The sequence below is a fragment of the Aquila chrysaetos genome, chromosome 18 (assembly GCF_900496995.4).
Source record: "Aquila chrysaetos chrysaetos chromosome 18, bAquChr1.4, whole genome shotgun sequence".
Lineage (NCBI taxonomy): Eukaryota > Metazoa > Chordata > Aves > Accipitriformes > Accipitridae > Aquila > Aquila chrysaetos.
The window spans coordinates 5,729,204-5,745,758 of NC_044021.1; the positions used below are offsets into that span (position 1 = coordinate 5,729,204).

Sequence of the window (16,555 nt, forward strand, 5' to 3'; positions counted from 1 at the left end):
CTGTTCATAATTCTCTTGGCTTTAAAGAACTCCAGGGAATCCTAATCTCTCTGCAATTTGGAGGAAACCGATGAATTCCTGAAATGATAGTCAGACTCACATTGCATGCTTCTACTGTTTTGTGAAAAAAATTGTTAGATATACATTTTTATAATGCTTCATGCTTTGGAAACTCATTGGTAACATCTATGTCTATGATTTACACAATGTCTACATATTCGATTCTTTTAAAAGAGAAAGTGTTCCTGAAATTTCATATAAGATCATGCCTCCTATGTTTGTTAATTGGGATATCTATGAAAATATTAGAATATCTGAACTAGACAGAGTTAGCAAGCATGTGTCTTATCCTCTACTTAGCAACACAGAGTTTTATTCTAACAGTCGTCTTCTGAACAAGACATATTAAATGACCATTAAAGTCAGCCTTAATCTTATTTTGATCCAGGTGATGTCTGACAAAAATAGGATTTGTTCCACATGCAAGGTGTATTGTGTACCATTGTAACCTGCAATATCCTGGTTCTGTAAAGCTGTCATCCTGTCCCTCTGAGCAAGGTTTTAAACTCTCCTTTCTACTCATTTTCACACTTTCTGTATTCTGTTCTCTCCACTTCAGTGTTTTTCTTTTGCTTTTCCTTTTGCATTTTCCCTTTTAAAAGTGTAACAAATATTTTTGAAAAGACAATAACTGTGTATTGGCAGCCTGATTTGGCTACTTTTGTGCTGCATTGTGCCTGACTCAGAATAATTTGATTTGAGTTCAAATAAGTACTAGCAAGGAAAGTTAACATTTATGAATTTTAGGGAGAAAGCATAAGTCTCCTAAGAGTGCTTTCTTCTCCAGATTTGAATATTCATGGAATAATTGTGAAGGAATTACCAGTATTATATTAGGACTCCAAAATTTGAATTTTTTTATTATATTGTTTCTTTAACTGAAAATTGGGTGGGGGGGGGGCAGGGCAGGAATATTTAAAATTCAAATCCTAAAAGACAAAGAAAAGTGACAACCTGTCCTTGTAATTGAATCAAGAGAATAGAGTTGTAAGTCTGTGCATTTTTGTTGAGGTTTAGGGATTCCTTCTCTTTTGTATTTAAGCACTGTAGTATCTAACAACTTGAGAAGCAAAGCTTAGACTACCAAAGATGTAGTAGGAAGCAAAAATTGTTTGCTAAAACCACTGTCTTTGCAGTGCTTGCAAAGAAAATGTGAAAACAAGACAATCTGGGGTCTGTGGCTCCACTGCCCTTCTACTATAGCTGTTTTTCCAAGGGAAAAGCTGCAGTGAAACAATACTATTCTAACTGACCATTCCCAATTGTTTGCTCCATATACAGTCATAAGGCTTCACAATAAGTACAGAGACCTCTTCAAACACGGGAACTTACATTTTCTGGGACCTTATGGAAGGAATTCAGGTTCCAGGAATCTAAAAAGTTCATTATAGGGTTTTGCTTTTCCTTTTGGCCACCCCATCAAAAGAATCAGTGAGAATTTGGCATAAATGTAAATCCTAATTGGAGAATATAGCACTCTCTTGTACAAACAAAGGTTTGTTAAAAGTCAGGCCCTCTTGCTTAGCTGTATCCATGTATTCTATGCTACTGTTGAATCTGTAGTATCTTTTTCACAAATGCCTGCTGATACATGTATAAATGTATTTGGACATGTGAACACACTTTCTTTCATTGTATTTATCTTAGTGACTTTAGCATCTTAACTAAAGTGAGGGATCTTTCAGAATGTTTTACAGAGCAGAAAAGTTGTTGGGAAGCTCTTTTGCTAAACAGGAAGTAAGGTAGTCAGTCATATCGAACCTGGGCATTTAATATTACAAAAAATTATTTTTACCTATTGTGATGTGGACAACATTTATATGAAAATAAAATGTAATTGTTTTGCTTCTTGACACATTGGATGAGGTAACAACTTTGGTGCTTCTTTTGGCTGTAGCTGTCTATTAATGAATATACTGAGAACTGCCAATCTGATACACCATTTCACTCGAAGGTCGGGGGGAAGAAAAACCTGCCCTGTTTAAAGTCTCTTTTTCTTTCTTTCCTTGTTGAAAAAAAAAAATTGAACATAAATGTCTGTATAGTATCAGATAGCTGATGGTATCTAGATGAAATACTCAGGAAATGCTGAGTTTCATTTTGGCAATCCATTCATGCAAGTTGACAGAGATAAATCATTTTTCATATAAATGAGAAACCCTGTGAGCACAGAAAATGTATTATTTTAATTTAGCATAAGATTAAGGTTCTCAGATGAATCCCTTTAATGTATACAGTTTCCATTTTTCAAGGGAAATCTCTAATTCTGATTCATAGTACAGAGTAGTAATCTTGCATGTGGTCTACTGTAAGATAAGCTACTGCTCAGCTTTGGCTTGGCATAAAACAAGTTTACTTGTTTTAAATGATCAAAACCTAGTAAACTATTGTCCGTTTAATGTCGTCCTGTGTGCATTTGCATCGCTTACATAACATTGTAAATAATGATTTCCTCTTGGCATTTTGCCACTATAGGCTATTTAGTAATTCTCCTTCCTAACCATTTGCCAATGGCAGCTGTCATGCTACTTTACTGTAGATGGAAGCTCCTAAAAAGTAATTCTAAAAGGTAAGTTGGTTCACCTCCTTGGACCAAGAGCTATTGAACAATTATAGAAAAATTTCCCCTTCTGAGACCTTTGGTTCAGGTTCTGCACCCTCTTCCTGGAGTGGTAACTATCAGCACCCACCTCTTCACTTTAAAACTTTTATGTCTGTTTCTGGCTTAAGTAAAATCAGCTTGTAATTATTGCTTCCATACTTCCACTTCCCTGTGCTTTCTACTTAATTCTTAAAGTAATTTGCAATTTATTATCTGAGGGTTTTCGGATGGGGTAGAGGGAAAGGCAGAAAGAGCTCAACTCTGTTGCTAAACCAGAGTGGCATGGAATGGTAGTTGAGGCAGTCTAAAGTAGCCAAGACCAAAGGAGAAAGCCAGGAAGGCTCAGACATTTTGAATTACACTTTTTTGCTTAAAGTTGAAAAATGGATATCTTAAGGTTGATGCAGCACTGCTATGTTTTTTTCATAATTTCCCCCAGGCTACAGAATCTGACAGTTTTTAGAGTTGTAATTTTGGTTATCTATGTTTTTTTACAAGACTCTTTATTGATCAATGCTCAAATGGCAACTTGACTCTCCTGTCCCTCCTTTTAACAATAACGACATAGAGGAGCTGGAGGAAAAAGTACTGAGGGAATAGTTTGTGCAAATGTTTTATAACTGTTTTGGGGAATAACCTTAAACTAACACCTTCTCAGACTATCAGCTCGGCATTTTTCGTGAGCGTTAACAGTTGCTACAGCACATTAAGTGCTGATTATATTTGGAAAGTATTAAGGCTTCATTACTAGAAGACATTACACTAATACAAGTGGAAATGTTTTAGGTTGTAAATGCTGGAATCTTTGATAGTAAGTAATTTCCTTGTAGGATGAAATACTTTGCATCTCCACTGCTCAACCTAAACTTTTCTGCCTATGTCAAGAGCCTTTTTTTTCCTAAATCTAGAATTACTTGGAATGTTTCAACAGGGCTTCTACAGGTATTTAAAGAAGGTGATATATTTAGTGTAGCATGCTCCCTTTTGATCATTTTTCCCTAGTATTTGGTAATACTCAATGAAGCTTGGATAAACAAGGTAGTTGCAATTCAATGGGCAGTTTCTAACCAAATTTGTTGGTCAGATTTTCACATATGGTCCAAAGCAGCATGGGGTTTAAGGAGGTGTTAGCAAGTAGTAGGAGTCAGGTGCTGGTGATGTCAATATGGACACTGAAAGTTATGTCTAGTGACATGATTTTTTTTCAATGAATACAGTAGACTAGAAAGCATTAGATCTCTTGTCCAAAGGCTAACATACCATGGAGGAGGAATCTCCAGTCTGTAAGAATACAAACTGGCTTGCCACTGGGCAGCTATTACAAAATTCAGTGAAGTCAAGGAGAGTTTTCTTGGTCTTCCTTAGGATTTTCTTAGGCTAGGAACCATGTAAACTTGTTTTTATTTGTATTCTGTAGTAACAGAGAAATCTTTTTTTTTTGTTTCACTGAGAACAAAAACCAAAATAAAGAAACTGAACAGAATAAAAACATATGTGTTGGCAGTGATGTAGAGACCAGAAGAGCAGATAATAAAATAAAGCTACCAACACCTACAAAAGTGGAAGAAATGCATACATTTTTCAGTTTCTCACAGATTATACCAGGCTCAAGGGAACAAGAAGAGAAATAAAGTAGTTATTAGCCTATCAAATCGTATAGAGATGGAAAAAACTGCAGTAAGGTGTTGACATTTGTGTTTAGCCTAGAGCTGGAGCACTTTTTGGTTGTTGGTAAGAGTCAAAGAAATGTACAATAGAAGCAGATGAGAAAGCAGAGTACTGGAAAAGTTCAAATACTTCTACAGCTGACAGTCTACAATATGGTGTAACAGTAAGAAAAATGTGCTTGTTATGTTGCTGGACCTTTATCTTGGCATCCTCACTGCTTTGGTGACCCAGATGAAGTGTTAACAGAACATATAGATCAGCTGGTAAATGTGTGAGAACCAACACTGCATCTGTCACTGTCGCTGAAAGCAAGTGCAGGAGGAACGAGGTGGGGGTGAGGACTAGACTTGCAGGCTAGCGCTGAAGAATGAGTGAAGCAGCCTCGCCACGCCATTGGCACCTTGGGATGTTTGTTGCTCAGCTTCAGAGAGCTTTTCCCATCAAAGCAGTGACAGCTAGCTGACTAGACCTAACTGATCTATCAGGTTGCCAAAAGCTTGTCCCAAAATGCAGTGACTAGTTATAAAAACGCTGGGAAGAATTTTTTAGAAGAGAGGTTGCTCCCGACTCTACATCAGGTATCAGAATGGGACGTTTTCAAAGAGTCTGCGTGTGCCTCAGGACCAAACATTTGACTCAGATGAACCTGGTTTTTGTAATTGCACCTGCTTTTACAGTCAAAAAATCCAAGGATATTCAGTCTCTTCATAATTGTATATTCTGCGCTACTGGAATACATTTTTTTTCTGTAATTCTCAACAGTAGAAATGGGTTTGGTTTTATTCATTTTATTAATTCTTTATAGTACAACTAACTGTAAACAATACTGTTTTTATAAAAGATTTGTTTATTGCATGATATTATAAAATATATAATATGATATACAAGTTTATCAAAGTATTTTATTTGCACATCTTTTAAAAATATAATAGTCTTTTATTTTCTTGGCCATAGTAAAAATTATCATTATCTCCTTTAGGACTAATTCTGATTCTGGCTTTGAAAACTGTATCATCAAAAACATTCCTTCTGAAGAATGGCTTACACTCAGATAAAACTTTCTTAAACTGAGATTTTTAAACAGATCTCCAGGAATTCTGGCATCATAAGAGACTTTAATTGTTGTCAGTCCTTATTAAATTGAGCTGCTTCTGGAGCTGATTTAAACATGAGCTTATTCCCACACAAAAAGATAATAATTGTTACTGTAGGATTTTGTCCCACAAGGTCTGCTTGATTGTAAAATACCTGGGGGAAGAATACATGCCTATAGAGAAGTCTGAATCTGACATATTTACCATGGAGCTTCTCTGCATGCCCATAGCAGCCAGCTAAGAGAGGTTAGTCAGAAGAGCAGTCCTGGGGTTTTGCTCCATATAATTTTATAGATAAGACTAATCTTTTTTACTGACTGTGTAGGGAGCCTGCAAAATCTAGTTGGTTCAATGAGGTACATAAAACTGAGTGATAGGAAACTCCTGGTTAAAAAAAAAAAAAAACAAAAAAAAAAAGGGGAAAATGCAATTAAACCATGGCAGTCACCACAATAGATATCATTATGGAAGTCACAGATAGCAGCTGTTATATTTTCAAGATACCTAAATAATAGGTATCATTTCTGCTATTCCTCAGTTTAACAAGTGAAAATTTTAAATAGATTTATTTCTTAAAGTACACCACAGACATCTCCAAGTTTTTGATATAGGAAGAAAAAACAGAAAGGTCACTAATGTAAGTCGGTAAATTTGAATGGCCATTTAAAATTCTGAGTTATGTTCATGAACGGTTTTCAAAATATTCAACCATAACTCCTCATTCTTCAGTCCTGCAGTGAATCAATATTTTTAAGCTTCCTTCCCCAAAATGAAGAATTGTCTCTTAAAATATTACATGTATCTAACAAATTAAAGTTAAATAAATAGTACATTTTCCTGTAATAAAGAATTATTATTAGTTTGCACTAGTGGAGCTGCAAGTATTTCTGCAGGAATCCATTTTATTTACATGTCAAAAAACAGTGTTCAAATTTTTCTTGTGTATTCTGATTGCTTGTCATAGCTAACCCTGGCAGAGTTATGATGTATTTGCACTTACTCCTAGAAGAAATGTTTTCTAATCTTACAGACAGTACTGAGGAGCCCTACTGCACTTTCATTGCTTTCATTTCTTCATTGTAGCTAATACTTTTTCTCTTCCCTCTTACTGAAAAGTGTATTGATCTGACAATGGCAGTAAAACCAGACATTGGTGTATCAGTGTTATGAATGTGTACATTGTCTCTTCAGCTCCAACACGATTCTTAACATTTTTGCTGTCATTTAATTTACATGCCCTTAAAGTAAAAAGGTAGCGAGGCTGAATTCTTTACACCTCATGGACAGGGTGCACAAAACAGGGGATGCCATCAATGCACTGCAGTCAACAGGGAAGGCAGGGAAAATGGAGTTGAGGTATAATGCTGCCCTGACCAAAATGAAGAAAAACGTTAATATATTAACTGGGGTTTTTTGGTACTTTGACCCTCATTATGCAACTTGAATAACCCAGAAGTGTAATGGGAAAATTGTTCAAAGGACAGCTTTCTTCATGTCTTTATAACAGTTCCAATTTAGCATCATTTTGCCTTTTAACTCTTTTTGACTTTACTATAATCAAATGTGATCAGTTTGTGTCTCTGTAATATTTGGGTTTGATTATTATGGAAATCTGATGCAAAATAGAACCAATATGGGTCCTTTTAAATTGATTAAAAGTAAAAATAAATAAGTTTTCCATTAAAGGTAAAACTTAACTTCACTTGTTTCTCTTCCTTTGTTTCCTTTCATCCCTCCATGCCCTCTGGCAGGGCCTGCACAAAATTAATAAAATATTTTCAGTTAATAGAAGCTCAGTATTTGAAAACTAACTAAATTTTTCTTTTGCATTACAAAATGATCTGGGATGGAGTCGGTTAACTCTCTGAACCAACTGCATATCAAAATTTTAATGTGAGCAAAAGTCACCAGATGTAAGCATCGTACCTTGGGAAGAAGAGATTAAATGTTTTGGTGGAGCTAAATTCTGGGCTGACTTACCAAGCAAACCAGGGCAGTTCTTGAATTTGCCTTACTTGCTCTTAAGGCCAGGGATTTAGACAGGTCTGAGTAGTCTGCCACACTGCAGACCCATCACTGGACAAATGAAAGAACCCTAGCATGGCATCTGTGCTTGGTCTGTTTATAAGCTCTAGCTCATATATAGGACATTAGGCTTGGTTTTATTTGGCTTTTTTTTTTTTTTTTTAATGTTCAGTCTTAGTAAACACTTATTGTCTGCCTCACCCTTGATTGCTAAATATCTGTCTCTCTTTTTTCTTCCCCATACTAAACAGATTTTATCTGTCAGATGAAAACCAGAAGAAAAAAAAACCCACATTAAAAATATGGTGCAAAATATGTCATCAATGAGCAGAACAACTCATCTGACTTGACAAATTCAGTGTCTGCATTTTATAAAGTTTAGACTTCAAAGAAAATTTTGTGCCTTTGGGGAAACTAACTAAAGTCTAGAATTTCCCCTTTTTCTCTAACTGTTAACTAACTTTTCTTTTCCCTTGGTTGATATTTTGGAATAAGTGAATATTATTTAAAACACACATTATAATATCAAACAGAATGTCCTTAGGCTAATGTTATTTAGCTTCAAGTTTTGCCATTCCCATGTGCCCATCAAGACATACAGTATTCAGCTTTTTCTTCATTAACTTCTGATTCTTTCAAGTTTCACTTTGCAGGACAGTGAAGATACCTTAATGTGGTAATCCTTATCATGTTCACAAAGGTGGAACATTTTTGTCCCTGAAACTTGGCAGATCTAGTAAGCTGTTGATTACAATGGCAATCCAAAGAGAAATTTTTGCTTGTTTCTACAGAAAAAAAAGTTATGAGAGCACCAAGCTAGAATAATTTTTCTTATTTACATGCTTATTTGTAACGCATCAATGTCAACCAAAAACTTGTGTATAGTACCTATACACATAACTATATCATATTAACATTCACCTATTATTTGTCTTGTCTGTTGAGCATCATACAATGGGATGAGAACTTCATTTGAGAGACATTCCTCATATTTACTAACAATGGAAATCTGCAATGATTTCTGAATAACGTTAATGTCCTCTAGGCTTTTTCAGTGTTCCTTTCAACTGGTTAGCGTACTAAATTGTAAGCCATCTACGTTTTTCTTATTTGGTGAGTTGTGCATTGCTGTGCAGCAGATGTTTTCAACATTTAGAATTATAGTTGTTTACCATACAGCATTGTAGCACAGTATGCATTGTGCAAAAATGTCTTGTTGGGTGACTTTTCTTAAAATAAATGTTACATTAGTATCTTCTCCCTGTGATGGATTCAATGCAGAATAAAAGTTCTGGGAAGCTAAACAGTAAAACACATGTACACACAAGCGCATGCATACATCTATTTTGAACCTGATGTGTGTTTACAAAGCATTCTGATGTTAGAGTCTAAGACATGACTTATTCTTGTAGAGCTGTGTATTAGCTGTTACAGTAATGTCAGTATTCTAATCAACTTTTTACTAGATATAACATGTTTTAAGAAGTGAAAAAGTCATCTCTATTAAGACTGAAAAGTTCCATGTAGTTTTATAAGAAAAACATTATTCAGAGAAAGAACATTCATTCATCACAGATTCCTCCCTTCAATTATGGCAATGACATTATCTAACCTCCCAGCATGAAATGTGTTTGAGGTTCATAACGTTGAAAAGTTCTATAAGTGTCTGGCTAAGGGTTTGAAAGAGTTTGTGTCATAGGAGAGTAAAAGAATTTCAGAGAAATGAAAGATTTTAAACGAAGGTGGAAAAAAATACTCTAGAAACGTTTGAAGTTAAGGATTACAGCAAGGCTTGCTGTTGGAGGTGGCCTTCAACCATACTTCATAGAGGGGACATGTTGTGTTAAATATTGTTTTTCAAAGAGACTTGAATTACAAATGAAATGTTAAATTGGTTGTGTATTTATGCAAATTATTCTTCAGATCTTTCAAATGGTAATATAGGTACATTTGCTGGCTACAAACGTGAATAACATTGAATAGAAAATGTACATGTGTTTGTGCTTGTGTGTTCAGTACACACTGAAATGAGCTGTTGGTCCTGCTAAATATGACCAGAGTAACAGCAGGAAAATGTTCCTGTACAAGTTGCCATCTAATTACTATTTTTAACTTCCTGCTATACTTTCCTTTGAATTTTCTCATATAAAACATAATATTACCTGAAGGAATTTGCTCGCAAAACATTTTTCACTTCCCAATTGAAAAAACGTTGCTAAATAATACATATTGACAAATGTTTTGATTTCTCTGGGCATCAACATGTAAGAGTCACGTCGTGTGTGTTTGTTTGTACAAATTGTACAAAGCTTCTGAAAGATAGTGAGATTTCTATCACCGAGGTTTAAGTATAATTAAACAAGCATCTGTTGGAAGGGTTTTAAGTATAACTGATCCTGGCTTTGGCCAGGAGAAGGCTAGTACTCTCTTTAGAAAATGTTCTGTTTAAACCATGCAGAGGAAACTAGTGAAGGAGAGATTTCTGACTAGATGAGGGCCAGTTTGTGCAGCACAGTGCTGTAATGACTTAACAGTTGAGATTTTTAAGCAGAGTAGCCACATAATTAGGTTTGACTTGGCCACAATCTTTCAGACTACGTTGCTTCTAAGCCTGAACAGCTCAGTAATCTGTAGGCGAGATGTTGCATAAGGTAATTATTTTGGAAACTTGCTCACTTATTTAAGTACTTAAATAAGAGCTAAGCAATTTTAAGACTGTGTCCTAAGTGCAAGACGTTAGCACCTTTTGAAAGGGATGAGTGTAAGGACAAATTTTGTTAATGTGTGTTGCGGTGTGAGAACACTCCCTTTCTGAGTCCCTAATATAAGTTAAATAAATTCTTATCTTTTTTTTCCTTTTTTTTTTTTTTAAACTCCTTCAACAGTGCAGCTACAGGTTATGTATTAGGATCTTTCAAGTTTGACAAAGATGTCAACATAATCCAAAAGCAAAGGAAAAAGTGGAAATTTGCAAGGTTAACTATCTTGTACTGAAGCATGTTTCTAAGGCTATGCAGTTCATAGCTGCACATACATTTTAGGCTGGCAGTTATGTCATGGCTGAAATACCTTTGTGAAAATTTGGTAGAAGTGCTTCTGAATAAATATTTCATACACAGATCAGTATAGAATAATAAGCAATCAGTACAGAGTAAGTGGAAGAGTCCCTGGGCAAAGATGATAAACCTCCAGCCCCTTCATTGATCCCTTAGAACTGGATGTTGTCCATTCCCCTGTGCTTACCCTCTTTTTTTAAGGAGCAAAATAGCTGACTTCCTGAGAGAGGCAATTAGTTAATTTTCTGGTCTGATAAAATGAGAACATTTTTAAAGAAGGTTGACCATGGAGATGTAAAACTCAGTTCCTTGTTCAGAATTTAGAATAGTATGTGGGCTGACATTGATTGACAGGTTTTCTGGGCCATCTGATGGCTTGTACATGTGTGCAACTTTTGAAATTGATAAAGCAAAAGGAAGAATGTAAATGCTTTCCTGAAGAAATATTAACAAGGGATGAATGAGGTAGACTCAGTTCTCAGCCTTTTAGCAGCTATCTACATGTCGTTGCTTTTAGGCATGTGAGTTTTTTGCAAGGAATTGTAGCTCATTCCAAAACACATATCTAGGTTTCTTCCTTCCACTTGCTTCCTCTCAACCCTTTTCTCAACATATATGGCCTATATATGCAAATGCTTCGGATGGATATGCACATATGTTGTTAAATCCACATCCACATTTCTGGGTTGGTGTTCTTAAAGTAACTCTTACTGCATTCATGGACTGATCCAGACTTTTCCTAAACCCAGATAAACTGTTGACACTCCAAAAGTCTGCTGCCCAGGAGTTCTATGGCTCATTCACCTGTTGCCTGAAGAATCACCTCCTTTTATTTCTCTTCAGTTTGGATCTTACTGGTTTAATATAGTAAGTTCTGCTATTAGATGACAGAGAGAAAAAACAATTATTATCTGCCATCTATTGTCTATTTATGATTGTTAGTCACTCTACCCTCTGTCATCTCTTTTACAGGCTGAAAAGTACAGCCCACTTAGCCATTCCCGATGAGAAAATATTCCATACCTTTGAGCATCCTTATTGCCCTGAACGTCTCTGAACTTCTCCTAGTTCTATTGCACAATTTTTGCAATGGAACCACGCTGCACAAAGTATTCAAGAAGCAGGTGAACCAGAGCTTTATTATAAGGCATAATTATATTCTGTTCCCCCCCCCCCCCCCCGCCTTTTGAAATAATTCCTAGCATTTCATATGGATTTTTTTATCAGTCCTGAACAGTAAGTTGACATTTCTCATAGAGCTCTATATAATAGTCATAAAACCACTTTTCCAAGATGGTCTCAGAGTTGTCTTTTTCTGCATGAAGTAAATACTTCTTTTTTCCCCCATGGACATTTCTTCATATATGATGACTTTTACTTGAGATTTTATTGTCTAGTTATTCACCTCATAAGTTTCTCACCTTGAGTTGTTCACACTTGTCCTCATCCTTTCTATTCTGAAAAAAATCATTTTAGTAGAAAACTTTATCACTCCTTTCCTCACCCTGTTTTCCAAGTGTAAGCAAAACAAACCCAAGTGAAAGTTCCCCAGTGGCTTTTCTCCACTCCTGAACTTTGCTTCCCTACCTCCTAAACAATTATTTATCTGTGCAGTGATATCCCTTTTAGCAGAGGGCTGTTTCATTCCCTTCAAAACCTTTGGTGAGCGACTTGTGAAAGCATTTTAGAAATCCAGGTAGTTTGTGTGAAATGGATGATCCTTGTTCCCGCAGCTGTTGGCTCATTCAGACAATTCTAGTAGGTCTGTAAGGGTGACTTCCTTTTATGAAAGTCATGTTGAGTCTCCATTATGGCCATTTTCATAGCACCTCTTACAGGTGTTGAGCCAGATGTTGCATGTCACTCAAGACCAAATCTAGGGTTTTGTCTGATCTCTTTAATCGAAATTCTCCCTAAAAAATGTACTGCTGTTATCTAATCATCTGATCTTCTGGCTATGTTTATTACGATATTTTCTTAGTCTAAATAGGATAATTAAGGTTTCTTCTTTATTGCAGTCTCTTTGATCTCCCTGCAGTAAGAATTGCTGTCCTTTCCAGGTGGGCAGTAAGGAAGGGTCAGTATTGTACTGTTCCCATTTAAGCTCAGCATTTCAGTCCATGTGGTTTCTGAGTTGCGTGTTCAGTTGTTAGTTTGTTCACTTGATTTGATTCTAACCTGTTTTAAAATGTAACAATCCTGTTTAATGTATTTCTAATCTCTATTTAGACATACAATTTCACCCACTAGCGCTTAGGTAACTCTTTAAGCAGGGTGTTGATTCAGACCACCAGGGTGAGGGCTTTGCAGGTGAAGAAGAAAAAAATGGTGGTCGTGCTGGTTATTGCTGCTACCCAATTTATTATATAATAATTCAGTCATTGTCACAATTGTCCCAGAAAATCAGAAAACAAGTATTCCTTGCCATAGAAACCCTTCACCTTCCTTCTTCTCCAGTAGCACCTATCACCTAACTAAAATCAAGTCTGAAGGCAAAGGTGGTCTTTGCTGCTGAAGCTGTGCTATTAAGAATATGAGCCTGATGGACCCAAACTAGAATTTGTGACCTAGTGATGCTTTTTCGGGGCAGTCACCCAGTGGAAGTCCTAGATTCCAGTGCTCAGTGCCGTTACTTGTTTACATATATTGCACTTTATCCAGTGGCTGATAAGTACAAGAAGTGTAAGCACTCCCTGAAGCAAACAAATTTTCCCTTTTACAGCAGAGATGCTGTCATCAGTGGGCCACAGTCATGTTCTCTGTTGTTTGTTTCTCTCCCTTTGCTGTGCTTTGAAATGATTGGGGCTGCTCTCCTTATGCATGATGCCAAAATCAGTGTTGTCTTTATACACTAATTTTGCTCTGAATACATTTTCTAAATAGGGCCCTGTGGGGAACTTAGATAAGTGGAGGCCTGCTTTGTGCATTTTGAATGATTTTACTTATGCCTAATATGCTCAGAACAGCCAAAGTAACATTGTCTTCAATATATCCAGTAGTGCAGCTTTAGTTGCTTACATAATTAGCGTAAACAGAGGCAGCAATGACTTTTAAAGCACCTAAGTTCTCAGGTGGGGATTCTGTGTGGGTTTTTTTTTCCTTTGGACTTTGTCTAAACTCCCCATTAATATATGTTGGAACTCGTTCCTATTATTCATTAATTAAATTTAAGCTTAGCCTCCAATTTCCTCTTGTATTTTTGGAAACCTAACTTTTTGTGCTTCGCTTCCCTATCTAGAAAATGAATGCACCATACAAATGCACAAATTCTTTGCATCTATTTTGTTACCACCAGAGTATAATGCAAATAATAATGATGCCATTTGTTGTTTTACACAATACAGCACTTTTTTACAGTTAAGAATTTTTAATGCATTGATTTTGCTGTTTAGAAAACAAAATAATTTAGGTTAAAAGAAATGTTCTATTAGTTCTGTCAAAACTCTCATGATGTGATTTTGAGGTGGACTTTTTCTTGTCTTGCACCAATGGTTTCATAGAAATAGTTGATGTTGCAGAATCTAGCACACTTGTTCCTGTCCTATATCTATGCCAGCCATCTCTCATATTCTTCTGTACACAGATTTCTAGTGTTCTCTTCTGATCCACCTCTAATTTAAAGCTTTATTCATACTCATATCCTGAATGGTCCAATAATAATGTGTTGATGTTTATCAAATTCATTGTCTCTTACATGACAATCTCTGCAGAAGAAATTGCTTCAGAAATTGCTTTTAGATGGTACTGATTTTCTTTGTATATCTCTCCCCTTGGGTGATCAAACATTATAGATGCTGTGAATTAATTTGGTACTCTGTTGTGTATACAGCCACAGTGATACTGCAGCACTATTTTAACATTATTTTTTCTTGATCACAGCATGAATGGAAAAATCCAAATGATTTTAAAAACCTCAGGAAGAGAGTAGGAACAAAAACATGTATTAGATATGGGGAATCGTGAGTTCTTACAAAGGTAGTGGTCGAAGGTCAGGGAAGTTAAAGTGAGGGAATTGAAAGATTTTTTTCCATGTCAAAGGCACTGAATTAGTCTCTAGATTCTGACTTCAGTTAAATATTTCTGTGCAATCTTGAAAAAAGTGGGCAATAATAATATGCAGAACGCAATGCCAGTAATGATAATCTGAGTGAGCTGGGCTGTTTGCGAGCCCTTCATCTAGCACATGTGCATTCTGTGCTACGTAGTGCTGCATTAAAAATACCCAGTCTCCTGCACTTCCTCCTCACCCCAGTGATGAAGGCTGGGGTCAGCCTCTTCACAAGAAAGAGACAATAAGAATCAATGACACCCCCTCCCCGCCCCCGAAGATACTATCTTTACCCTTCCAAAGTGAGGATTTGTTTGCATTCAGGTCTTGTCTTTGGTTCATCTCTGCCGTACATTTAATGGAATCCTCTTCAACTGATGGTTTGCCTGTAAAGCTTGTATTTTTTCCTCAGAATGGCAAGTCACATACCATGACCTCCTAAGGCAAAGCTTCTCCAAATATTTAGAGGCATAGACACCTAGATGTGTATATTCTTGTGATTTCCAGACTAACTGCAGACAAACCACATCCCCAGAGTACCTCAAATTACAATGTAAATGTAGAAGGCAGATCGTAGCCACACCAAGATGGAACAGAATCCTTCTGTCTTATTTTGTGTCATCTTCTAGGGTTTCCATAATGAATTATCACCTTCATTGTTCCAAATGCTTTTCAAGTTGTTCAAAATGAAAGATACTTTTTGGTGCCTTTCAACAATCACTGAACTGCAGTGGTCCATTTAAAATCTCTGGGTCTTGGGGATTAAGACATCTCTCTGTATTTTTTCATACATCATAAAATTCTAAATAAGTAAGAATAGTTTTGACACACTATGATAAAACACAGAAAAGAAATACATTCTCCAAAAAGTATGAATGACTGAATCCGAGTACAATCTTATTAAGAATAAAAATTATCAGGGATATATTAACGTGTTTGCTCTGAGGAAATCCTCATTGCTAGTTATTTTTTAAGAAGATTTTCTTTTATGTATTTGAGAAGAAGAAGGTAAAACTATAGAATCCTTTTCAACAATTTCCTCTCTGCACTCAAGAACCACATAGAAAATGGACAAGCCTATGCTTTAATGCTTTGCTAAATCTGTATCAAAATTGGAGCCTCTCCTATATGCACAATCCACCTTCCTTTGCTCCCAGGAGACAACAAATAAACAAAACACTCTATCCATTTTTTCCAGGTCTTGCTTGTCTGGAATAAAAGGGATTTTCAAAATAATTTCTTAACTTCAGTAGAGTCTCAGGGTAGCACAATTTCAAGTTTTGTGTAGGGCTTGGCTTTTGTCAAAGTAGATGGAATTTCATCTAGCCTTAAATATGAGGGAAATTTTTACTTACTTCCTCTCTTCTTTTCTGTTTACCAAATGCTGAACTGAAAGAGAGATCTTGCCACTTACCAGGCATGATAACATTTAAAAGTAGTAAGAGATCATCTCTAGTAATTTGGTTCTTTTTCTCCTTGTTTTCTGTTCAAGCTCAGAATATTTTTGGAGGCATAGAGAAGGGATTAAGATCCTTAGGTCTGCAAATCATTTAGCTTCTCGTTTATTTTCACTGTTCAGTACTAACAAGTCAGTGTGCTTCTCTGTCCATTTGTTCTTTATCAGTTGATTGAAACATTGTTCCCTAAAGCATCCCAGAATTTCTTGTTATTTCAAGATGGATCACCACTATTTCTGAAAATTTTGAAGGATCTATGTCATTGTTTCTTTTCCATGTTAATAAGACAAAATTCTTAGACATCAGGATATTTTGAAATCTCTCTCTTTCATCTCTGATCATAGTTCCATTAAAAAAAAGGGAAATAAATACAGCCCAAACTACTGCTACACAGCCTTGATTCTTTTAAGTTCTAATTTTCCAGAACTGAAAATAATTATGACCAACTCTCTAGAATCTGAAAATGTGAGGAGTAATGGTAGGTACCAAAAATCTGCAGTCTGAGGCATGAAAATAAGAGTAGTTAAACACTTCCCCCCCCCCCC

General features: G+C 36.0%; 1 long non-coding RNA gene across 1 annotated transcript in view; it reads left to right on the top strand.

The window, feature by feature from the left end:
- LOC115353170 overlaps positions 1–16,555 on the top strand; it is a 251,442-nt gene that overhangs the window by 102,938 nt on the left and 131,949 nt on the right. The gene's annotated exons all lie outside the window — the stretch shown is intronic.